The 27,521-nt window shown below is 32.9% G+C and overlaps 1 protein-coding gene across 1 annotated transcript in view; it reads right to left on the bottom strand.

Moving 5' to 3' along the window:
• Rab3-GEF (Rab3 GDP-GTP exchange factor) overlaps nucleotides 1-27,521 on the bottom strand; it is a 233,866-nt gene that overhangs the window by 154,353 nt on the left and 51,992 nt on the right. Inside the window, exon 2 of the mRNA XM_075299906.1 lies at nucleotides 24,202-24,227. The gene's annotated coding sequence lies outside the window, so the exon portion shown is untranslated. The remainder of the gene's footprint in view (nucleotides 1-24,201; nucleotides 24,228-27,521) is intronic.

Genomic DNA, 27,521 nt, shown 5'->3' with positions numbered 1-27,521 from the left:
AGTAAGAATTCATAAAATGGTACAAATCATTTAAATGTTGTCGACAAAAATGCTAAATCCAATCTGAAAAAAGTATGAATTTTTTGAAAATATTTAAGGTCATACGTTTCAGACAAGCGTTAGAATCCATTAAAAATTATAAAAAATTATAAAAATTATTTATTTGACAAAATATCACAGAATTATTTAATTTACATCCAAAACATATTTAATTTACATCGGATCACACCTAAAGAAGTGGTGCAAATTCAGTGCAACGGCTGTTGAAATGGAGAACTTCCGTCTTATGACAAGTCCATGTTAAATTCATCGCTTCTGCATCAAATTTGCACCACTTCCGGATCCAAAAATGGTATTTTCATTACTTTTTTGGCGACGCTTTTTTGCTGGGTGGTTTATAATTCTATATCTTATCCACAAAAAGTTCTTTTAAAGCGCATCCCGGGATCTCCTATCGATTTTTCCCACTTCCAACGCAGTCCTTTTGGACAATTACAAGAAAGTACGCAAATAACTTATTTTATGTGAAAATTTTATTTTTGGACAATTAAATTTCACAAAAAAAAATAGAAAATCATTAAAAAAAAGAAAATTATAAAAATAAATTTCAAAAATTTCATTCTCGTTGGGATTTGAACCTGTGCCGCTTGACTTTTTCACTTCCATGGAATTTCTTTTGAGAAGATTTTGCAAATTATGATAATTTTTAATTTTTGTGGATTTTTAATGGAAAAAATATAGTTATGCAAAAATATATGGTGAAATTAAAAAAATAAAAACGATGTATAACTTTAAGAAATATTTTTTAGAAAAATATTGGATTAAAAAAATTGCCGCTGGCGAGATTTGAAACGGCGTTCTTTATTTTTTTCAAAGAACATCTCAAGAAGTAGTTAGAATGTCATGCCGTGATATCATATTATTTTCGTATCACAAACATTTAAATATACGTTTTGATGTATCGCCTTTAATGGCGTTTGTGACTGAGTGTGGTAAAGTGTTCTGTTATGGTGCCAACAGACTCAGTTGAACAACCCCCGGTGGAAGCGAAGAAGTTTTTCAATTTGTAAAAATTAGATAATAAAAGTGTAACAAAAAATACTGATAAAAATAAAAAAAGTGAAATTGGAGATTTTTTTCTTTTTTTTAAATTTCAAGGCACAACTTCTAAAGCAATGCAAAGTATCCAAAAATGGAGTACTTCCGACCTATGACAAGCCCATGTAAAATTCATTGGAGATGATGCAAATTGGGGATCCAAACAACTTTTTTTTAAAGCTCTTTTTTTGCTGGGCGTTAATTGGAAACTTACGAATATTTTCATTTCAGTTCATGGTGCTATCCTAATGTATTTAGTAATTATGTGCATTTCGTTAGATAAAATACAAATGTGGATTAATACATAAAATATTTGTATGGGTCTATTCGATGCTAAATGGATGTGATTTCATGGAAATCGCTAAAACCAAATTTCATGCACCCAAATGTTTTTTTTTTTTTTTTTTTTTTTGAGTGTGGATGGACAAAGTCTTGGAACTAAGCAACCTTTTTTCATTGTAAACCAACGCAGAAAAATGCTTAGAACGCACTTAGTGAGAATTTTACTTATCTTTTTATTTCGATCATTATAAACCCTCACATTTTTTTTACTTTGCTACATAACACATTTTGCATTTTACCAGTCAGTTTATAGGAGTAAATATGTCCAGAGGTATATGATGATGTTATGTTTAGTCTCCTGGTTTTTCTGCCATTCTTTGTTGGCCAAACTGATTAGAACAATACACACGGAAAATGCTAACGTCCGCAGACACATTGTCATAGTCGTCGACCATCGCCCTCGTCCTTGCCCACCACATTTCCCAAATACCAGAATATTAAAATGTGCTATCTGGTAACACAGACCGGGAACGTCAGGAATATGAACAAAGAATTTGTTTTCTGTTAACCAAGAGATTTATTGTAGTATGCTTGGTGTTTTTTGTTTTAAATTTTATTTACATTCTACCTGGTTAGCAAGGATTCCCCATATCGAACGTACACTGGTTCCTTGGGGGAATTGAAATTCGTGTTTGTTCTATTTTTGTATTTCCAACAGAGGGAGAGAAAGAGACAGCAGATATTGTAAAAATAAAGAGATATTGTAAAAATAAATAGATGTTTGCTTTTGTTGCTGTTAATTTTCCACCAACAATAAGAAAAGCGTTTACTAGAAAAATCGTTTATAACTTGGACAAATTGAAAATATAACAAGTATATACGGCCGTAAGTTCGGCCAGGCCGAAGCTTATGTACCCTCCATCATGGATTGCGTAGAAACTTCTTCTAAACACTGCCATCCACAATCGAATTACTTAAGTTGCGGTAACGCTTGCCGATGGCAAGGTATTTTAAAACCTCCTAACACCATATTTTAAATTGTATGTAAGTCCATACGTGGTATATATTAAATCAAAAAAGATCGATCCAATACGTATATAATTCAGTTTGACAAAGTAGACATAAAATTTTGACAAAATTTTCTACAGAAATAAAATTTTAACAAAATTTTCTATAGAAATAAAATTTTCACAAAATTTTCTATAGAAATAAACTTTTGACACATTTTTCTATAGAAATAAAATCTTGGTAGATTATTTTTGGCTCGAGTGGCAACCATGATATGAACCGAATCAAATTTGAACAAAATTTTCTATAGAAATAAAATTTTGACAATGATGAAAATTTTATTATGAACCGAATAAAATTTTAACAAAATTTGATCTAGAAATAAAATTTTGACAAAATTTTCTATAGAAATAAAATTTTGACAAAATTTTCTATAGAAATAAAATTTTGGTAGACTATTTTTGGCTCTAGTGGCAACCATGATTATGAACCGATATGGACCAATTTTTGTGTGATTGGACCAATTTTGGTATGGTTGTTAGCGACCATATACTAACACCACGTTCCTAATTTGAACCGGATCGGATGAATTTTGCTCCTCCAAGAGGCTCCGGAGGTCAAATCTGGAGAACGTTTTATATGGGGGCTATATATAATTATGGACCGATATGGACCAATTCTGGCACGCTTGTTAAAGATCATATACTAACACCATGTTCCAAATTACAACCGGATTGGATGAAATTTGCTTCTCTTGGAGACTTCGCAAGCCAAATCTGCGGATCGGTTTATATGGGGGCTATATATAATTATGAACTTATGTGGACCAATTTTTGCATGGTTGTTAGAGACCATATACCAATATCATGTACCAAATTTCAGGCGGATCGGATGAAATTTGCTTCTCTTTGAGGCTCCGGAACCCAAATCTGGAGATCGGTTTATATGGGCGCTATATATAATTATGGACCGATGTGGACCAATTTTTGCACGGTTGTTAAAGACCATATACCAACACCATGTACCAAATTTCAGCCGGATCGGATGCAATTTGCTTCTCTTTGAGGCTTCGCAAGCCAAATCTGGAGATCGGTTTATATGGGGTCCATATATAATTATGGGCCGATGTGGACCAATTTTTGCATGGTTGTTAGAGACTATATACTAACACCATGTACCAAATTTCAGCCGGATCGGATGAAATTTGCTTCTCTTTTAGGCTCCGCAAGCCAAATCTGGGGATCGGTTTATATGGGGGCTATATATAATTATGGACCGATGTGGACCAATTTTTTCATGGTTGTTAGAGACCATATACCAACACCATGTACCAAATTTCAGCCGGATCGGATGAAATATGCTTCTGTTAGAGGCTCCACAAGCCAAATCTGAGGGTCCCTTTATATGGGGGCTACACGTAAAAGTGGACCGATATGGCCCATTTTCAATACCATCCGACCTACATAGATAACAACTACTTGTGCCAAGTTTCAAGTCGATAGCTTGTTTCGTCCGGAAGTTATCGTGATCTCAACAGACGGACGGACGGACGGACATGCTTAGATCGACTCAGAATTTCACCACGACCCAGAATATATATACTTTATGGGGTCTTAGAGCAATATTTCGATGTGTTACAAACGGAATGACAAAGTTAATATACCCCCATCCTATGGTGGAGGGTATAAAAATGAAATTCTTTTTGTGTGTGTGCATCCTGCATAGTAAACTACGACGACGAAATAGAATCAGACAATTTTTTCCCCCAAGATCTCTGAAATGGCTTTCGAGATACACTTGTTTTACAATAACAGCAAACATTAGAAGCTGAATAAGTTAAGTGATAATTTCCCAGAAAATATTCACACAAAATTGTTACACGCGACAGGGATAACCTTTAAAAAAAAACAACTAGAGATGAATAATAAAGGATGTTGAATTTACGTCAATCATTGACGCCAAACAGCTCCGGATGAGCAAAGAGAGACAGAGAGAGGGAGAGAGAGTCGGTGGCAAAAAACTTCTCTACTGCAATAATGAGAAATGAAATTTAAATTTTAATATCATCCACTGAAATGGGTTTCGCAAAACTTCTATTATGATGTTTTCGCAAAAGTTCTGCCATATATACATAAATAATAGAGGTGTGCACGTGACACGAAATTGTCGTGACTCACGAAAATTTTCGTGATTCGTGCGTGGGTCGTGAGTCACGCTCATGACAACAGCGTGAGTGTGCGTGATTAACAAACCAAAATCTCGTGCGTGAGCGTGAGTCACGAAAATAATATCTTCGAGAGTGTACGTAAGTAACGAATTACACTCACGAAAATATTCCTGCTCACCAGCATAAAACGCTTAAGAGTTAAATTCAATTACAATTTTAGTGACACCTAGGATGTTAAGAGTTTAATAACACTCTCGATTTTAATAATGCTCATGTTTTCAGACACTTGGGTAAGGTAAATTAATCATAAAATTATTCGTGAGTCACGATATTTTTCGTGAGTCACGGTATTTTTCGTGAGTCATGACGTTTTCGTGCGTGAGCACAAATTTTCTTTTCGTGAGTCACGATAGTTTTCGTGCGCAAGTGTGTGTGAGTATGATTTTCAGTCGTGAGAGTGCGTGAGCGTGAGTAAACTATTACTCACGTACACACCTCTAATAAATAAACAAGTAAGTAAAGTCAAAAGTCGGGCGGGGCCGTATCAATCTGACAACGATAAAATGACACCATGCGTTGTCAAAACAACAACCAGCGTTCATGATCTGAAAACGTTATGGTTACGAGTTTAAGGTTGAGTTACATACCATGCGTTAATTCGTCCGTTGATTGAAGAGTTGAATTTTCTCTTAGAAAGCAACAGTTTTGTTAGAGTGCTTCAAACTGAAAAATATCAACTTTCCATCAACGTACGGATTAAAGCATGGTATATAACTAAACCTTTATAAACAAAAATAAAAAAAGATTTCTGCTAGCGTGACTCGAACCCTTGTTTTCTGCACCATACGCGTTAACAATCGCTTTAGCACATTTCACCGCCGAGGGAATTGCCATAATATGTTAACGTCTAACGATTATTTTAAGACTTCTCACGGCCAAAGAAAAACGGATGCCGTTCATGAAATCGTGAACGCCCGTGAACCAAATTGTGAACATTCTGTTTTGAGTTTTTGTGATGGAACGTAATTTTTATACCCTCCACCATAGGATGGGGGTATATTAACTTTGTCATTCCGTTTGTAACACATCGAAATATTGCTCTAAGACCCCATAAAGTATGTATATTCTGGGTCGTGGTGAAATTCTGAGCCGATCTAAGCATGTCCGTCCGTCCGTCCGTCTCTTGAAATCACGCTAACTTCCGAACGAAACAAGCTATCGACTTCAAACTTGGCACAAGTATTGTTATTGCAAATGGGCCATATCGATTCACTTTTACGTATAGCCCCCATACATACGGACCCCAGATTTGGCTTGCGGAGCCTATAAGAGTAGCATATTTCATCCGATCTGGCTGAAATTTGGTACATGGTGTAAGTATATGGTCTCTAACAACCATGCAAAACCATATGAACCGATCCCCAGATTTGACCTCCGGAGCCTCTTAGAGGAGCAAAATTCACCCGATCCGGTTGAAATTTGGTATGTGGTGTTAGTATATAGTCTCTACCAACCATGCAAAAATTGGTCCATATCGGTCCATAATTATATAGCCCCCATATAAACCGATCCCCAGATTTGGTTTGCGGATCCTCTAAGAGCAGCAAATTTCATCCGATCCGGCTGAAATTTGGTACATGGTATTAATATATGGTCTCTAAGAACCATGCACAAATTGGTCCATATCGGTCCATTATTATATATAGCCCCCATATAAACCGATTCCCAGATTTGACCTCCGGAGCCTCTTAGAGGAGCAACAGTCATCCGATCCGGTTGAAATTTGGTACGTGGTGTTAGAATATGATCTCTAACTACCATGAAAGAATTGGTCCATATCGGTCCATAATTATATATAGCCCCATATAAACTGATCCCCAGATTTGGTTTGCGAATCCTCTAAGAGCAGCAAACTTCATCCGATCCGGCTGAAATTTGGTACATGGTATTAATATATGGTCTCTAAGAACCATGCAAAAATTGGTCCATATCAGTCCATAATTATATATAGCCCCATATAAACCGATCCCCAGATTTGACCTCCGGAGCCTCTTGGAGGAGCAAAATTCATCTGATTCGGTTTAAATTAGGTGCGTGATGTTAATATATGGTATCCAACACCCATGCATGAATTGGTTCATATCAGTCCATAATTATATATAGCCCCCATATAAACCGGTCCCCAGAGCAAAATTCATCCGATTCGGTTTAAATTATGTACGTGATGTTAATATATGGTATCCAACAACCATGTATGAATTGGTTCATATCAGTCCATAATTACCCAGCAAAAAAAGCGTCGCCAAAAAAGTAATGAAAATGTTCTTTTTGGATCCGGAAGTGGTGCAAAATTGACGCAGAAGTGATGAATTTAACATGAGTTTGTCATAGGACGGAAGTCCTCCATTTCAACAGCCGTTGCACTGAATTTGCATCACTCAATGTTTTGGATGTAAATTACATCAATGTTTTGGATGTAAATTAAAAAATTCTGTGATATTTTGTCAAACAAATAATTTTTATAATTTTTCATTCTTTTTAATGGATTCTAACGTTTGTCGCAAACATTTGACCTCAAATATTTTCAAAAATTCACAATTTTTTTCAGATTGGATTTAGCAAGTTTTTCGACCAAATTTTAATGATTTGTACCATTTTATGAATTCTTACTCTGTTTTTAACCTATTTGAAACAAAAAAAAAAGTTAAAATTACCCATTAAAAGTATGAAAAACCCAAGTTATAAAAAATTGAATTAAAAGAACTTCAAGGGTAGTTAAAATAAAGAACATCATTGGGAGTGCATCTTCTGGAAGTGCTTTTAAAGTTGTGCCTTTGGAAGAACTTCCAAACTTTTTTGCTGGGTATATATAGCCCCCATATAAACCGGTCCCCTCTAAGAGAAGCAAATCTCATTCGATCCGGCTGAAATTTGGTACAAAGAGTTTGTATATGGTCTCTAACAACCATGCAAAAATTGGTCCACATCGGTCCATAATTATATATAGCCCCCATATAAACCGATCCCCCGATTTGGCTTTCGGAGCCTCTAAGAGAAACAAATTTCATCCGATCCGGCATAATTATATATAGCCCCATATAAACCGATCACCAGATTTGACCTCCAGAGCCTCTTGGAAGACCAAAATGCATCTGATTCAGTTGATATTGGGTACGTGGTGTTAATATATGGCCTCAAACACCCATACAAAAATTGGTCGAAATCGGTCCATAATTATATATAGCCCCCATATAAACCGATCCCCAGATTTGACCTCCGGAGCACCTTGGAAGAGCAAAATTCATCCGATTCGTTTGAAATTAGGTACGTGATGTTAATATATGGTATCCAACAACCATGCATGAATTGGTTCATATCAGTCCATAATTATATATAGCCCCCATATAAACCGGTCCCCAGATTTGACCTCCGGTGCCTTTTGGAGAAGCAAAATTCATCCGATCTGGTTGAAATTTGGTACGTGGTGGTAGTATATGATATTGAACAACCATGCCAAAAGTGGTCCATATAAGTTCATAATCATATATAGCCCCCATATAAACTGATCCCCAGATTTGGTTTTGGAGCCTCTTGGAGGAGCAAATTTCATCCGAGTCTGTTGAAATTTGGTACATTGTACTAGTATATGGCCGTTAATAACCATGCCTAACGAGGTCCATATCGGTATATAGTTATATATAGCCCTCAGATAAATCGATCCCCAATCGCACAAAAATCGTCCATATGAAGTTCATAATTGTATATGGCCCCCATATAAACGACCCCCATATTTCAACTCTGGCTCCCTACGTACCGTGCAAAAGTCCATATCGATTCGTAATTATTTGTAGACTTACCTACACATACCTTTTTTGTCTAATATATACCACGTATGGACTAACTCACAATTTAGAAAACGATTTAAGATACCACAACCAAAGTAATTCGATTGTGGATGACAGTCTTTCGTAGAAGTTTCTACGCAATCCATGGTGGAGGGTACATAAGATTCGGCCTGGCCGAACTTACGGCCATATATACTTTTTTTTTTGTTTTCAAATGTCTATTCTCTTGGTTCTTGCTCTTGCTCCGAATACTCATTCTAATATTCAAATTAAATAATATTTATACTTAAGCATATCAAATTTTTGGCCTTATCATAAAACAATTTTCCGAAATAACATACAAGCGGTTTCACAGAAATTGCTCTCTTTTGATTCTCCCGCTGTGTTATGTTGATATCTTTCGTCAACTCTCCCGGTTTACATCTCTATTTTTTTCTCTACACTCTCTCTGTCGCTCTCTGAATAAAATATCACAACATATCTATGTTTACTCGAAATTTGTAAATTTATATATGCTTACATTCACACATATTATTTTTATGAAACATTAATGCCCCAAACATAATATGTTCTAACATATTAACATATGTGTCCCAAACATTTAGTATTAGTTTAGGAACATTACATGTTTGCACTTAAATAAATAATGTTTAAAAATTTTGCCCGAAACACATTTTGTTTATATCGGAAAATATGAAAAATATATTTTCTAACAGTGCATATATACATTTTTTTCCCTTACATTTACACAAGACTTTTTCCCCTTTAAATTCAGTAATCCTTCATTTACAGCTTTCACTTAAATAAGGCCCAGGAATGATGGGTACGACAGAAATTATTTAATATTTAAAGAAATTAAAAAGAAAAAAGCGATAAATATGTCAGAATATGTCAACCTACAAAGTTTTCGCAAACATTGCATGGCCTGGAAAGATGAAAAAAAGTTTTTATTAAAATTCCTAATTGGTACTGAGACATCTCAAATTCGTATGATTCAAGAACGTTTTATCTCAAAAATTTCAGTACAAGAGAATCGAACAACCTGAAAACCGGAAAAGAGATGGTGTCAATATAATATTTACCTCAATTCGTTATGCTTTATCTCTACCATATTCAATTGCTTAACGAGTCTTTATTAGAAAACTCTTGATTTCGAATTATGGCGTTCTTATGAAAATATGGATAGCATTTAAAACTTTAGTACTTCGTTCTATGAATGGTTTACAAAAAAAAAACTTTTCTTTTCGGAGAACATACTGGAAACCATGTCAATCAATGTTACAGATCGTAAAGGTTCTGACAACGAACATACATTAATGTCAACGTCATTCAATGAACTTAAGTAGACATAGTTGAATTTAGGATTGATTGATAGAGGTCTTGTCATACAATTTAGAGTTGTGACTAAGACAGAATTTATACCCTAACACATTACAAAAAAATATTGTTGTAAAAGATTTCTTGTCCTTAAAATTTCGAATTTGAATTTTTCTTAGGAAAATTTTAGTTAATTTTAGAAAATTTTAATTAAAGTGTATTATAAAAGCAAATGTCAAATGTTTCTCAAAAATAAGTACATATTTTTCGACGAATTCTAGAAAATTTATTAGACATAATTGTTTTTTTCCGAATTGTTAAAGAAAATCTCGTAGTTTGATGGGAAAAAATGGAGTTAAAAATGGCAAAAATGTCTTAAGTGCCATACAATATTCAAGATGGGCCAATTATTGGTAAAATTTACAAATTTTAAGAAATTCTGAACTATTTTGTGGGGGACACGAATTTAGTACATCGCTATGCTTTATTTGTACATATATGTTCCTTCGTTTCTAGTTCATTTAACAAAGGTACGCAAAAAATTATTTAAGTCAAGGAAGCTTTCTCAAAACATAATAATTCCATGAATTAAATATAGAAAATAAAAATATAGAAAAACCAAAACAACAAATAATAAATACAATTTTGACAAAATTTTCTATAGAAATAAAATTTTGACAAAATTTTTTATAGAAATAAAATTTTGGCAAAATTTTTTATAGAAATAAATTTTGACAAAATTTTCTATAGAAATATAATTTTGACAAAATTTTCTAGAGAAATAAAATTTTGACAAAATTTTCTATAAAAATATAATTTTGACAAAGTTTTCTATAGAAATAAAATTTTGACAAAAATGTCTGTAGAAATAACATTTTGACAAAAATGTCTAGAAATAAAATTTTGACAAAATTTTCTATAGAAATAAAATTTTGAAAATTTTTTTATAGAAATAAAATTTTGACAAAATTTTTTACAGAAATAAAATTTTGACAACATTTTCTATAGAAATAAAATCTTGACAACATTTTCTATAGAAATAAAATGTTGACAACATTTTCTATTGAAATAAAATTTTGACAAATTTTTATATAGAAATAAAATTTGATCAATATTTTCTTCAATTGTTTATAGAAATAAAATTTTATTCTAATTTTATTTCTTTATTCTACATTCTAAAGAAATAACATTTTGACAAAATATTCTAAAGAAGTAAAATTTTAACAAAATTATCTATTGAAATAAAATTATGACAAAAATTTCTATCAAAGTAAAATTTTAACAAAGTTTTCTATGGAAATAAAATTTTAACACAGTTTTCTATAGAAATAAAATCTTGACAACATTTTCTATAGAAATAAAATTTTGACAACATTTTCTATAGAAATAAAACTTTGACAACATTTTCTATAGAAATAAAATTTTGACAAAATTTTCTATAGAAATTAAATTTTGACAAAATTTTCTGTAGAAATAAAATTTTGTCAAAATTTTCTATAGAAATAAAATTTGAACAACATTTTCTTTAATTTTTTTATAGAAATAAAATTTTATTCTAATTTTATTTCTTTATTCTACATTCTAAAGAAATAAAATTTTATTCTAATTTTATTTCTTTATTCTACATTCTAAAGAAATAACATTTTGACAAAATATTCTAAAGAAGTTAAACTTTAACAAAATTTTCTATAGAAATAAAATTATGACAAAATTTTCTATCAAAATAAAACTCTAACAAAGTTTTCTATGGAAATAAAATGTTAACACAGTTTTCTATAGAAATAAAATCTTGACAACATTTTCTATAGAAATAAATAATAATTTAGACAACATTTTCTATAGAAATAAAATTTTGACAAAATTTTCTATAGAAATATAATTTTGACAAAATTTTCTAGAGAAATAAAATTTTGACAAAATTTTCTATAAAAATATAATTTTGACAAAGTTTTCTATAGAAATAAAATTTTGACAAAAATGTCTGTAGAAATAACATTTTGACAAAAATGTCTGTAGAAATAAAATTTTGACAAAATTTTCTATAGAAATAAAATTTTGAAAATTTTTTTATAGAAATAAAATTTTGACAACATTTTTTATAGAAATAAAATTTTGACAACATTTTCTATAGAAATAAAATCTTGACAACATTTTCTATAGAAATAAAATTTTTACAAAATTTTCTATAGAAATAAAATTTTGACAAATTTTTATATAGAAATAAAATTTGAACAATATTTTCTTCAATTGTTTATAGAAATAAAATTTTATTCTAATTTTATTTCTTTATTCTACATTCTAAAGAAATAACATTTTGACAAAATATTCTAAAGAAGTAAAATTTTAACAAAATTATCTATTGAAATAAAATTATGACAACAATTTCTATCAAAGTAAAATTTTAACAAAGTTTTCTATGGAAATAAAATTTTAACACAGTTTTCTATAGAAATAAAATCTTGACAACATTTTCTATAGAAATAAAATTTTGACAACATTTTCTATAGAAATAAAATTTTGACAAAATTTTCTATAGAAATTAAATTTTGACAAAATTTTCTGTAGAAATAAAATTTTGTCAAAATTTTCTATAGAAATAAATAATAAAATAAATTAAAATCTTGACAACATTTTCTATAGAAATAAATAATAATTTAGACAACATTTTCTATAGAAATAAAATTTTGACAAAATTTTCTATAGAAATAAAATTTTGACAAAATTTTCGGTAGAAATAAAATGTTGTCAACATTTTCTATAGAAATAAAATTTGAACAACATTTTCTTTAATTTATTATAGGAATAAAATTTTATTCTAATTTTATTTCTTTATTCTACATTCTAAAGAAATAAAATTTTGACAAAATATTATAAAGAAGTAAAATTTTAACAAAATTTTCTATTGAAATAAAATTATGACAAAATTTTCTATCAAAATAAAATAATAACACAGTTTTCTATAGAAATAAAAGTTTGACAAATTTTTGTATAGAAATAAAATTTTGACAGAATTTTCTATTGAAATAAAATTATGACAAAATTTTCAATAGAAATAAAATTTTGACAAAACTTTCTATAGAAATAAAATTTTAACAAAGTTTTTCTATAGAAATAAAATTTTGGCAAAATTTTCTATAGAAATAACATTTTGACAAATTTTTCTATAGAAATAAAATTTTGACAACATTTTCTATAGCAATAAAATTTTAAAAATTTTCTATACAAATTAAGTTTTGACAAAATTTTCTATAGAAATAAAATTTTGAAAAAAATTTCAATAGAAATAAAATTTTGCAAAAAATTTCTATAGAAATAAAATTTTGAAAATTTTTTTTATAGATTAAACTTTGACAAAATTTTCTGTTGGAATAAAATGTTGGCAAAATTTTCTATAGGAATAAAATTTGGAAAAATTTTCTATAGGAATAAAATTTTGACACAATTTTCTGTAGGAAATATTTTTTTCCACAGACAATTTTTTTTAATTTTATTTGTATAGAAATTTTTGTCAAAATTTTAGTTTTTTCATGTTAGCCTGATAACGAAACAGGCAATTAACGTCCAAATGCATGATATCTTTAATTTTACCATTATTATTCGAGCTTAATGGACAATTTTAGATTAAGGAAGTTGTTATTAATGAGTCATTGGAAAGAAAACGCCAGATATAAATCTATACACGCCTATACTGTACATGTTTCGGTTCGGGCGAATGAACCTTTCCACCGTCTTCAGTATAGATCTGGCTGGGACAGATAATTCAATTTTGGACCCTTTATGTTATGCTAACTCCTTATGAAGAAAACATTTGGGAATTATCCTCTTACAAATTGAATCATCTTTACTCCCACTTTACTCATTAATAACAACTTCCTTAATCTAAAATTGTCCATTAAGCTCGAATAGTAATTGTAAAAATTTTATTTCTATAGAAATTTTTGAAAAAAATTTATTTCTATAGGAATTTCTGAAAAAGCGACAATTTATTGGATGTATATCTCTTGCACTGTAAATGTGTCGAACTTTAAATATTTTACCGAATTAAAAAAAGGGCTTTGATAGTATGACCTTGCTAAAATTAAATTAAAAATTAAATTTTATTTCTATAGAAAAATTTGTCAATCTCTTATTTCTACAGAAAATTCTATTTGTATAGAAAATTTTGTCAAAATTGTATTTCTATAGAAAATTTTGTTTGTATACGTCCATGTTGTGATGGGGCTTCTATATAGATTTGTTCACCAATTTTATACAACATAGGACAACATAGAAGTCGATTTTGCTGAAATTTGTAAAATTGATCTATTTTTTAGAAACCTAAACTTCTTAGGGTTGTAGTTGTGCAATTCACGTCACATTTTAAATTTAGAGCTATGAGATACATCAAAAAATATTTTATATTTAAAAAAAAAATTTTCATAATTTTATTTCTAAACAGCAACAGTTAAAAAGGAAAAAACAAACTTCAAATATTATTGCGAAAATTCTCCCTCAATCAAAATTGTCTATAAATAAATCAATTTCCATATAATTATATTGCATTTTATTTATGGCAGATTATTTGCATGTACAATGTACGATTGCAACAAATCTAGTGTGAAAAGTATACAAAATTAAAGACTAGTGGTAATCAAATGTTTGAGTTTGAGTTCCTGGGGATATAAATAATAAAGCAAAGTAAAATACCGTAAAAATGACTTTCATTTCGATTACATTTCCCACATTTTGAATTCTTGGAAATTCCATTAGCTAACCTTACACAACTAAAACGTAACTCCACACATACACAGCTTGTGAGTTGAAATTCGGAGAATTTTGCCACCTAAGCCATTCATTACCCATCACTGTCAATGGCATGGCAACACCAAATGGAGAGAGAGAGAGTGAGAGATAGATGAGAAAATTCAATATTTTTCAACATAATTCAATGGAAATATGTACAATTCACTGTAAACCAAAATATAATGCCGCTATGCTAACCTACAAACACATACACACAAACCCCATAGCCAAAATCAAATCAAATAGCCCCTGGGATGTGTGCGTGTGTGTATGTGTGGTTGTGTATGGATAACACCAAATTAAAACCATACAAATGCGTTAGACGAGTGTATGCTATCTATCGTTATTAGATAACGCACTGTGACGTATGATTAATGTTTGGTTAATCAATACTCATACGCTACGTGCTACCGCATTAAAGAAATCTACAACAATTAAACGGATATACTGTGTATAAATTAAGTGAGTGTGCTTATGACAATGTTTGCTGTCCGTGTCTACACTGAACAAAAAAATCTTTAAATATAAGGCATACTTCTTTAAATAAAAACAAGTAAGTAAAGTCTAAAGTCGGACGCAGCCGACTATATTATACCCTTCACCACTATATAGACAAACATTTGTGTTACCATCTCAACTACTTCAAATTTGCTGGGAGCTATATAAAGGTTTGCATTTCCAGATACAAATACTTTTAATGGAGACAATTTTTTGTACTTTTACAAAAACTCTAGAATTAAAATTTAAATCGGCTGGGATAAAACACAATGTTAGTTAAAAACAAGTAAGGAAAGTCTAAAGTCGAGCGGGGCCGACTATATTATACCCTGCACCATTTTGTAGATCTAAATTTTCCATATCACATCCGTCAAATGTGTTGGGTGCTATATATAAAAGTTTGTCCCAAATACTTACATTTAAATATCACTCGATCTGGACATAATTTGATAGACTTCTACAAAATCTATAGACTCAAAATTTAAGTTGGCTAGTGCACTAGGGTGGAACACAATGTTAGTAAAAAAATATGGGAAACATTTAAATCTGAAGTAATTTTAAGGAAACTTCGCAAAGTTTTTTTTATGATTTATCGCTCGATATATATGTATTAGAAGTTTAGGAAAATTAGAGTCATTTTTACAACTTTTCGACTAAGCAGTGGCGATTTTACAAGAAAAATGTTGGTATTTTGACCATTTTTGTCGAAATCAGAAAAACATATATATGGGAGCTATATCTAAGTCTGAACCGATTTCAACCAAATTGGGCACGCATAGCTACAATGCTAATTCTACTCCCTGTGCAAAATTTCAACTAAATCGGAGTAAAAAATTGGCCTCTGTGGTCATATGAGTGTAAATTGGGCGAAAGCTATATATGTGAGCTATATATAAATCTGAACCGATTTCAATCAAATTTGGCACACATAGCTACAATGCTAAATCTACTCCCTGTGCAAAATTTCAACCAAATTGGGCCAAAACTCTGGCTATTAGAACCATATTAGTCCATATCGGGCGAAAGATATATATGGGAGCTATATCTAAATCTGACCCGATTTCAATCAAATTTTGCACACTTAACTGCACTACTAATTGTACTCCTAGTGCAAAATTTCAAACAAATTGGGCCAAAACTCTGACTTCTAGGACCATATTAGTCCATATCGGGCGAAATATATATATGGGAGCTATATCTAAATCTGAATCGATTTCATCCAAATTTGGCACGCATAGCTACAATGTTAAATCTACTCCCTGTGCAAAATTTCAACCAAATTGGGCCAAAACTCTGGCTTTTAGGACCATATTAGTCCATATCGGTCGAAAGATATATATGGAGCTATATCTAAATCTGAACCGATTTCAATCAAATTTTGCACACTTGACTATACTACTAATTGTACTCCTAGTGCAAAATTTCAACCAAATTCGGCAAAAAATCTGGCTTCTGGGGCCATTTAAGTCTATATCGGGTGAAAGATATATATGGGAGCTATATCTAAATCTGAACCGATTTCAATCAAATTTTGCACACTTGACTATACGACTAAGTGTTATGTTTGTACAAAATTTCAAGCAAATTGGTATAAAACTCTGGCTGCTAGGTCCATATTAGTCCACATCGGGCGAAAGATATATATGGGAGCTATATCTAAATCTGAACCGATTTCTTCCAAAATCAATAGGGTTCTATTCTGACCCAAATTAGGAACATGTGCCAAATTTTAAGGCGATTGGACTTAAATTGCGACCTAGACATTGATCACAAAAATGTGTTCACAGAGAGACGGACGGACATGGTTATATCGACTAAGGGACCCACCCTGAGCATTATTGCCAAAGACACCATGTGTCTATCTCGTCTCCTTCTGGGTGTTACAAACATATGCACTAACTTATAATACCCTGTTCCACAGTGTGGCGCAGGGTATAATAAATATGGGAAATATGAAGCGAGAGAAATTTTAATGCAATTGTACAAAAGAGCATTTATGATTTATCAGGCGATACATATGTATTCGAGATTTTAGTAATATTTACAATTCTTGCTACTCATCAGTGGCGATTTTACAAGGATATTGGTTAGATCTCGCCAAGATGTGTGGTCAAGTGTGGGTTGTGATATATTATTTGGCCAAGTCGGGCGACTTTGAGCCTTATTTAAAACTCAAACGTTCTGTGGAAAATCTGGCATTACAGTGTGAAGGATATGACTAAAATATGGGGAATTCATCACAGAATTTAGTGTAAAGTTTGGAAATTTGACTAAATTTGACATGCATAGTTAGAATAATAATTCTGCAATCTCTGCCAAATTTCACGTTAATGGGAGTATAACTTTGGCCCCCGTGGTCACATGAGTGTAAATTGGGCGAAAGATATATATGGGAGCTATATCTAAATCTGAACCGATTTTAACCAATCTAAATCTGAACCCATTTCAACGAAATTTGGCACGCATAGCTACAATGCTAATTCTACTCCCTGTGCAAAATTTCAATTAAATCGGAGTAAAAGATTGGCCACTGTGGTCATATGAGTGTAAATCGGGCGAACGATATATATGGGAGCTATATCTAAATCTGAACCGATTTCAATAAAATTTGGCACACTTGACTACACTACTAATTGTACTCCTAGTGCAAAATTCCAACCAAATTGGGGTAAAACTCTGGCTTCTGGGGCCATATAAGTCCATATCGGGCGAAAGATATATATGGGAGCTATATCTAAATCTGAACCGATTTCTTCCAAAATTAATAGGGTTCTATTCTGAGCCAAAACACATACTTGTGCCAAATTTGAAGTCGATTGGACTAAAACTGCGACCTAGACTTTGATTACAAAAATGTGTTCACGGACAGACGGACAGACAGACATGGCTATATCGACTCAGGAGCCCACCCTGAGCATTTTTGCCAAAGACACCATATGTATATCTCGTCTCCTTCTGGGTGTTGCAAACATATGCACTAACTTATAATACCCTGTTCCACAGTGTGGCACAGGGTATAATAATTACATTTATTGATTTGTAATGCTCTCGTTTTTGTATGGTGCTGGTTATTTTATATGGTCTGGTTTGAGAATTTAATAGCATTGCGTAAATACAAATGCACACAATTATCCTCACATATTAAATTCGAAATTTATGGAATACATGCGTCCATTACCTTTCAACGAAAGTCTTGGAAATACAATTTATTTCTATAATCCACATCAATCACATGACCCTTCTTCGTCAACATCATCCGAAATAATATAATTTCAAAAGAGATGTTTTACATGCCATAATGGCATATCAGAGAATCATGTTCATCAGTGGCACGTGCTTCATATACAGAGAAAATCCATGCTATCCGAAAGTATGTACAGCCGAAAGTTCGGCCGAATATTATGTACCCTCCACCATGGATTGGGTTGCGGTAATAATTGTCGACATGAACCAAATTAAACACGGTAAGTAGTGAGCCAAAATTCAACCGAGTCGGATAAAATTTGTCTAGTGAGGTCGGTTTATATGGGAGCTATATAATTATGGAGCTATATCGACCCATTTTTCGTGATTAGTATAAAGCAAATGACATACTTACCGAATTTAAACCGGATCGGATGAAATTTGCAACTCCGGAGATCAAATTTGGGGATAGGTTTATATAGGGATATATATAATTCTGGATCGATTATGACCAATTTATGCATGGATGCTAGAGACTATATACTAAGGCCACGTACCAAATGTGAACCGAATTGGATGTAATTTTCATCTTCAGGAAGCTCCGGAAATCAAATCCGGAGTTCGGTTAGGTTAGGTTAGGTGGCAGCCCGATGTATCAGGCTCACTTAGACTATTCAGTCCATTGTGATACCACATTGGTGAACTTCTCTCTTATCACTGAGTGCTGCCCGATTCCATGTTTAGCTCAATGAAACAATCAGGAAGGACCTCCTTTTTATAGCCGAGTCCGAACGGCGTTCCACATTGCAGTGAAACCACTTAGAGAAGTTTTGAAACCCTCAGAAATGTCACCAGTATTACTGAGGTGGGATAATCCACCGCTGAAAAACTTTTTGGTGTTCGGTCGAAGCAGGAATCGAACCCACGACCTTGTGTATGCAAGGTGGGCATGCTAACAATTGCACCACGGTGGTTCGGTTAACATGGGGGCTAATATAATTACCCTACGGGAAATTAGTGCAAATTGCCACTGACGCACAGTGTCGTGAGGGCGGCCAAAAATCAAAAATATCACTGTACTAGTTTTTAAAATAGGTTGATTTCATTTTACAAACATTTCATTTATGTTAAATCAAAAGGAATTTTTAAAAAATTTTATATTTCCAAAAAGTTATGAGCATTCAAAGTTAATAGTTCTAGTAAAAAAAAAAATATCGATATATAAAAATTATAAAAATTACCCAAATTTAATTCGGTAAGTTAAAATAAAAATTGTCGATAAAGCAGTATAATTTAGGATTGGAAAAAGGTGTTAGAATATAATGATATGGCAACTCGCTATTTTGGCTCGTTTGGTGGATCATATGGGGTTTACCATTACACCGAATGTAAACAAAAAGCGAAAATCGAAGTTTGTTGAAAACATTCAAGTTCAGTGAAGTGTAAAAAACACCAAAAAACAGTTTTTTAATATTTTAGTATAATATTTGGGTAGAGTATAAAAAATTTAGTTTCGCGTCCCCGTTCATCCCTCTTTCATTTATTCTTTAAATTTTCAGTGTCGAGACAGGTGGAAATTCGACAATATTTTAATATTTGGCTTAGGCATCGTATTCCAAGTGCTGCCCAGGGAGAAATAATTGCTTATTTAGAAGAAGAGTTAAAGTTGAAAGTAAATGAGAAAATGATTATTTATTTAATCATTTTCTTAATATTTTGTTAATCAATAATAATGAATTTGAAAAATATCTGTTTCCTATCTCTTATTAAATATAATAATAGTAATTGGCAAATTAAAACAAAAAATATATTTATAATATAGAAAATGATTTTCTTATTTGGTATCAAGGACATGTAGGATGTAGACGTTTTTTGTAAGATAATTAAATTAAATTAAATATACTAATCAAAAATTCATCAATGACAAATCAAGCCAATTTTGGTTCAATTCCAACAACAATTTTGGAAAATATAATTTTTTGTTGATTTCAGGATATATGGGAGGTGGGCGTGTCCTTTGAGATAATTTCATATAACTCACCACAGTTATCAGTAATATATCGGAGATAAATCGAGCCAAATTTGGTTCAATTCCAAGAACAATTTTGGAAAATATAAGGTTTTTTTCATTTCAGGATATATGGGAGGTGGGCGTGTCCTTGGGCCGATTTTCGCAAAACTTCGTTTTTTTCCATTCCTACTTATAATAATAATGTGTACCAATTTTCATTCATCTACGATAACTCCTTCTATTTTTGGCCACCGTTTATATGAAAACACGACACTGTGTGACGGACCTATCACAGGACTGGTAACGGTGATCCAGTTTGTCGAAGTTTTTAAATAGTCATAATTTAATGATTTCCATACTCGCTTGATATAAAAATCTTATTGGTTTTAAAAATTTAGTAAAGTACTCGTAGAATTACCAGAATTGTTCAACATATTTCAAAAGTTTTTTCATTTCTGGTGCGACTCGGATAACCAAAATAAAATAGATTCCTAAGAGTTTGTCCGAGACTGGTTCATGAGGACCTGTGTATGGAGTGCTACTACTAAAATGTTCCAGGACATGACCTTAGGAACGAGTCCAAGATGTGTAATAAAGTGTAAATTTACCCTGTCAATGACAAACCCATGGTAAAGTGACCGGTCCCTTCCATACGTCTTGACCAGAACTAGGATTGGTCTATAAACACCAGGGATTAGTCCTGTACCGGTCCTGTGGTTAATCCATTTCCCGTAGGGTATGGACCGATATGGATGAATTTTTGCAATATTGTTAGAGGCCTTATACCAAGACCATTTCAACCCAATCGGATGAAATTTACACCCCCAGGAAGCTCCGGAGACTAAATTTGGTGATCGATTGAAATAGGGGCATATATACACAGAAAAAAATTTCACGAAAATGTTTCCAATTAAATTTTTAATTGAGTTTTAAAAAATATTCAATTAAAAATTTAATTGATTCAACAAATTTTTTAATTGAAACAAAAATCAATCACAACAATTAATAGTATCAATTAATTTTTTAATTGAATCAATTAATTTTTAATTGACCTTCAATTAATTTTTTAATTGATACTATCATTTCTTTGATTGAAGACATTTCAATTAAAAAGTTATTTGGATCAATTAATTTCGTGATTGAATCAGAAAAAAATTTTTTTGTGTGTAGGTGTGGAACGATATGGACCAATTTTTTTTTTGGTTGTTAGTGGCCATATGCTAAAACCACGTATTGAACCGAATAGGATTAAGTTTGCACCTCCAGGAAGCTCCGTAAATCAAATCTAGGGGTCGGTTTATATGCGGGCTAATATACCCAGCAAAAAAATTTGGAAGTTCTTCCAAAGGCACAACTTTAAAAGCACTTCCAGAAGATGTACTCCCAATGATGTTCTTTATTTTAACTACCCAGGAAGTTATTTTAATTCAATTTTTTATAACTTGTTTTTTTCATACTTTTAATGGATAATTTTAACTTTTTTTGTTTCAAATAGGTTAAAAACAGAGTAAGAATTCATAAAATGGTACAAATCATTTAAATTTTGTCGAAAAAAAATGCTAAATCCAATCTGAAAAAATTGTGAATTTTTGAAAATATTTGAGGTCAAACGTTTCCGACAAGCGTTAGAATCCATTAAAAAATTATAAAAAATTATAAAAAATTATAAAAATTATTTATTTGACAAAATATCACAAAATTTTTATACCCTCCACCATAGGATGGGGGGTATATTAACTTTGTCATTCCGTTTGTAACACATCGAAATATTGCTCTAAGGCCCCATAAAGTATATATATTCTGGGTCGTGGTGAAATTCTGAGTCGATCTGAGCATGTCCGTCCGTCCGTCCGTCCGTCTGTTGAAATCACGCTAACTTCCGAACGAAACAAGCTATCGACTTGAAACTTGGCACAAGTAGTTGCTATTGATGTAGGTCAGATGGTATTGCAAATGGGCCATATCGGTCCACTTTTACGTATAGCCCCCATATAAACGGACCCCCAAATTTGGCTTGCGAGGCCTCTAACAGAAGCAAATTTCATCCGATCCGGCTGAAATTTGGTACATGGTGTTAGTATATGGTCTCTAACAACCATGCAAAAATTGGTCAACATCGGTCCATAATTATATATAGCCCCCATATAAACCGATCCCCCGATTTGGCTTGCGAGGCCTCTAAAAGAAGCAAATTTCATCCGATCCGGCTGAAATTTGGTACATGGTGTTAATATATGGTCTCCAACAACCATGCAAAAAATGGTTCACATCGGTCCATAATTATATATAGCCCCCATGTAAACCGATCCCCCGATTTGGCTTGCGAGGCCTCTAAGAGAAGCAAATTTCATCCGATCCGGATGAAATTTCGTACATGGTATTAGTATAAGGTATCTAACAACCACGCAAAAATTGGTCCACATCGGTATATAATTATATATAGCCCCCATATAAACCGATCACCAGATTTGACCTCCGGAGCCTCTAGGAAGACCAAAATTCATCTGATTCAGTTGCAATTGGGTACGTGGTGTTAATATATGGCCTCAAACTCCCATGCAAAAATTGGTCGAAATCGGTCCATAATTATATATAGCCCCCATATAAACCGATCCCCAGATTTGACCTACGGAGCCCCTTGGAAGAGCAAAATTCATCCGATTCGGTTGAAATTTGGTACGTGATGTTGTATATGGTATCCAACAACCATGCAGGAATTGGTTCATATCAGTCCATAATTATATATAGCACCCATATAAACCGATCCCCAGATTTGACCTCCGGTGCCTTTGGAGAAGCAAAATTTATCCGATCTCGGAGAAATTTTTTACGTGGTAGTAGCATATGATATTTAACAACCATGCCAAAAGTGGTCCATATCAGTCCATAATCACATATAGCCCCCATATAAACCGATCCCGAGATTTGGTTTTGGAGCTTCTTGGCAAATTTCATCCGAGTCAGTTGAAATTTGGTACATTGTGCTAGTATATGGCCGTTAACAACCATGCCTAACTAGCTCCATATCGGTCTATAGTTATATATATAGACCTCAGATCCATATCAATAATTGTATATATCCCCCATATAAGCGACCCCCATATTTCAATTCTGGCTCCCTACGTACCGTGCAAAAGTCCATATCGATTCGTAATTATTTGTAGACTTACCTACACATACTTTTTTTGTCTAATGTATACCACGTATGGACTAACTCACAATTTAGAAAACGATTTAAGATACCACAACCCAAGTAATTCGATTGTGGATGACAGTCTTTCGTAGAAGTTTCTACGCAATCCATGGTGGAGAGTACATAAGATTCGGCCTGGCCGAACTTACGGCCGTTTATACTTGTTTAATTTACATCCAAAACATTGAATTCGGATCACACCTAAAGAAGTGATGCACATTCAGTGCAACGGCTGTTGAAATGGAGGACTTCCATCCTATGACAAGCCCATGTTAAATTCATTGCTTCTGCGCCAACTTTGCACCATTTCCGGATCCAAAAAGAACATTTTTATTACTTTTTTGGTGACGCTTTTTGTGCTGGGTAACTATGGACCAATTTTCCTATGGCTTTTAGCGGTCATACCACGTACCGAATATCACCGGAATCGGATGAAATTTGTACCTCCCAAAGGTTCCGCAAGCCAAATCTGGGTGTTGATTTGTATGGGGGCTAGTCTAGAAGTGATCCGATATGGACCCTCTAACCTACATCGATAATAAGTACTCATATATAAAGTTTCAGGCTGATAGCTTGTTTACTTCGGAAGTTAGCGCAATTTCAATAACCGGACGCACACCGCTAGATCGACTCAGAATTTCATCACGAAATTCTTGGAGTCTGAGATGAATATTTCGATGTGTTACAAACGGAATGAAAAAGTTAGTACCATATATAGCCCATCCTATGGGGGAGGTTGCAAAAACTAGTTCTTTCAAAATATTTTGTTGGACAATTTACAAGTTGGTTGCTTTCTATGTTTTATTATTGCACTTACCCCATTTAGCGTTTATTTTGTAGATTCTGAAAATGTAAAAATAAATAAATTAATAAATATTGTACTAACTGAGTATTTAAAATTGAATTTGGAATGAATCAATTTGGAAAAAATCAACTAATATGGAGGATTATGCAAACGAAATTTTAGAACACCCAATATCGACACCATCAAGCACAAATTAAATTACACTAACAGAAAAATTTGCGTTCCACAATCGTGAATGGACGGTGACAAAATGAAACGGAAACGTTCACAAAAAATCAAAACGGAATGTTCACGGTTTCGTCCACGGGCGTTCACGATTTCATGAACGGAATTTTGTCCTTTGGCCATGAAAAGTCTTAAAATAATCGCTAGACGTTGCTATGACAAATCCGACCGTGGTGCAATATGCTAAGGCGACTGTTAACGACTGGTGTGTGCAACACAGCTTCGAGTCACGGTAGCGGATTTTTTTTTTAATTTTGTTTATAAATTCGTAACCATTACGTTGTCAGATCATGAACGCTGGCTGTTGTTTTGACAATGCATGGCGTCATTTTTACGTTGTCAGATTGACCCCGTCCGTTCTCAGTTTGACAACACATGTGTATTGGTTCACTTTCATGAACGGATCGTTTTGAAATGACCACAGCGTTCACGATTTTTTCTATGGGTGTAGCTGACGTTTGAATTTATAAACACATCCGTAAACAGAGAATGAGAATTCAATAAATCTACATCCTAGTTTTAATCTTATAGAACCTAGGATAGGTCAGGTATAATGGCAGCCTGATATTTCAGACTCACTTAGACTATTCAGTCGGATTCCAGAAGTCCTAGAAATAAATTCGGGAGTATATAGACCTAACTGCCGAATTTATTTCTAGGACTTCTGGAATCCGGCTGACTACGGGGCTATACCAAAACATGGACCAATATGGACCATTTTCGACACACCTCTTTATGGTCCTAAAATACCCCTAGATTTTCAATTCAGGCAAATCGGATAGAAAATACAGTTTCTAGACGTCCAAGAAGCAAAATAGGGAGATCGGTCTATATTGGGGCTATACCAAAACACGGACCGATACGGACCATTTTCGACACACCTCTTTATGGTCCCAAAATACCTCTAGATTTCCAATTTCAGGCAAATTGGATAAAAACTACGGTTTCTATAAGCCCAGGAAGTAAAATCGGGAGATCGGTCTATATGGGGCTATACCAAAACATTGACAGATGCTCACCATTTTTTCACACCACTTTATGGTTCTAAAATACCTCTAGATTTCCAATTTCTGGTAAATTGAATAAAAACTGCGGATTCTAGAAGTCCAAGAAGTTGAATCGGGAGATCGGTCTATATGGGGGCTATACCAAAACATGGACCGATACTCACCGTTTTTGGCACACCTCTTTATAGTCATAAAATACCTCTAGATTTCAAATTGGATAAAAACTACGGTTTTTATAAGCCCAAGACCCCGAAACGGGAAGTCGGTTTATATGGGGACTATATCAAAACTTGGACCGATATAGCCCATCTTCGAACTTGAACTGCCTGCAGACAAAAGACGAGCTTGTGCAAAATTTCAGCATGATTGCTTCATTATTGAAGACTGTAGCGTGATTACAACAGACAGACAGCCAGCCAGACAGACAGACGGACATGGTTATATCGTCTTAGAATTTCTCCCTGATCAAGAATATATATACTTTATATAGTCGGAAATCGATATTTCGATGTGTTACAAACGGAATGACAAACTTATTATACCCCCGTCACCATTCTATGGTGGTGGGTATAAAAAAGTCGCACAAGGGTGAGGTCCCCCTCCGTGACCAAATATCAAAAAATAAAGTAGCGGATCTTTGTCTAGATGCCAACGCCAACCTTCAATGAAAATTTCAAGCAAATCGGTAAACTTTGGTCCAATTTTCAATAATTTTGGCAAGGGGAGGTCCCCCACCGCGTCCACATATGAACACATCAGGTACCCCATATTAATTTCATAATGTCATCGCATGTTATCTGTAAATCTCAAATAAATTAGAGAATTTTAGTTTTTTTCACTGTACTTTAAAAAATGTCGGACAAAGGGGAGGCCACCCTCCGCGACCAAATATCGAGAAACAAAGTAGCGGATCTTTGTCTAGATGTCAACCCCACACTGAAAAAAATATTGTCGTGAAGTCAAAGATTTCATGTCTTTAAAATACGAATACAAATTTTGCTTAGCATAGAAGACGCATTTCTCTAAAATAAAGTTATTTTCCTTGTCCAAAAGTCGATAAACTTTTCAATGAAGTCGTATTGTCCTTATAATTAAGTGATTTGACTTAAAAATGGGTATCTTAACATGAAAGAAAAAATTTATAGGCTAAGGTCAACTTGACTTTAATAATTCAGAAAAATTCTTTAAATTTAATGAAATTGTATTTAAATTTGTTGTCTTTTTGCATCTTGACTACAAAGCAAAAAATCGTTCAAATATAGGACATGTTTTTCAAAACTTTATTTTAAAGAAGTTTTTTACTTCAAACATAGCATAATTTCTACTGGAAGTCGAGTCCTAAAATAAAGTTGCCGTTAACTCGTTTTTAAAGGACTTTGATAGCATATGAAGAAAAAAAGCTGAGAAAGCGAAAAATTAAAATTTGCTTCCTAGAAGCAAGTACACAAAACCTAAATTTAAAAGAGAATTGTGTCTTAAAAGTATCCTTACTTGTATTCTCCGCTTCTTTGGCTCGGAATCAATACCAAATTTTTTAAAGTAAAGACAAAATCTTTGGAACCGAGTATGCTTTTTTTTCAGTGCAACTTTAAACGAAAATTTCAAGCAAATCGGTCAACTTTCAAAACTCGGACGCGGAGGTCCCCCTCCGCGACAAATAAACAAACATACTTTGAATTTTATATATAACTAGCGTAACCCGGCCCGCTTCGCTGCGCCTTCCGAAGCATATTTGGAGGAATATTTTGCGTTAACTTAGTCAACTATATCCTTCGTGCTGAAAACAAATTCGAAAAGATTTAAATTCTTTTAAACAAATAGAACTACTTGATTTTTCGTTTATACGTACAAATATGGCGGGAGAGGGTGTACCTTCTTCTATATTTCTTGTGAATTTTAAGTGTGGTTTGTCAAGGAAAGGTATCCTTCTCCTCAACATATCTGAAAATTAAGCACTATATTATAATAACATACAAAGAATTACTGTTTCCCATCCAATAACTCGGAAAAAGCAAAAATAGTAAAAAATTTTACCACATTAATATTTGCTAAAATGTTGGAAAAGGATGCACCCTCTACGTTGGCTGCCAATTTCATGTA

Source organism: Haematobia irritans, chromosome 3, assembly GCF_050003625.1.
Source record: "Haematobia irritans isolate KBUSLIRL chromosome 3, ASM5000362v1, whole genome shotgun sequence".
Taxonomy (NCBI): Eukaryota; Metazoa; Arthropoda; class Insecta; order Diptera; family Muscidae; genus Haematobia; species Haematobia irritans.
Note: the sequence above shows the minus strand (reverse complement) of the source record. Positions and strands in the feature narration are given on the sequence as shown.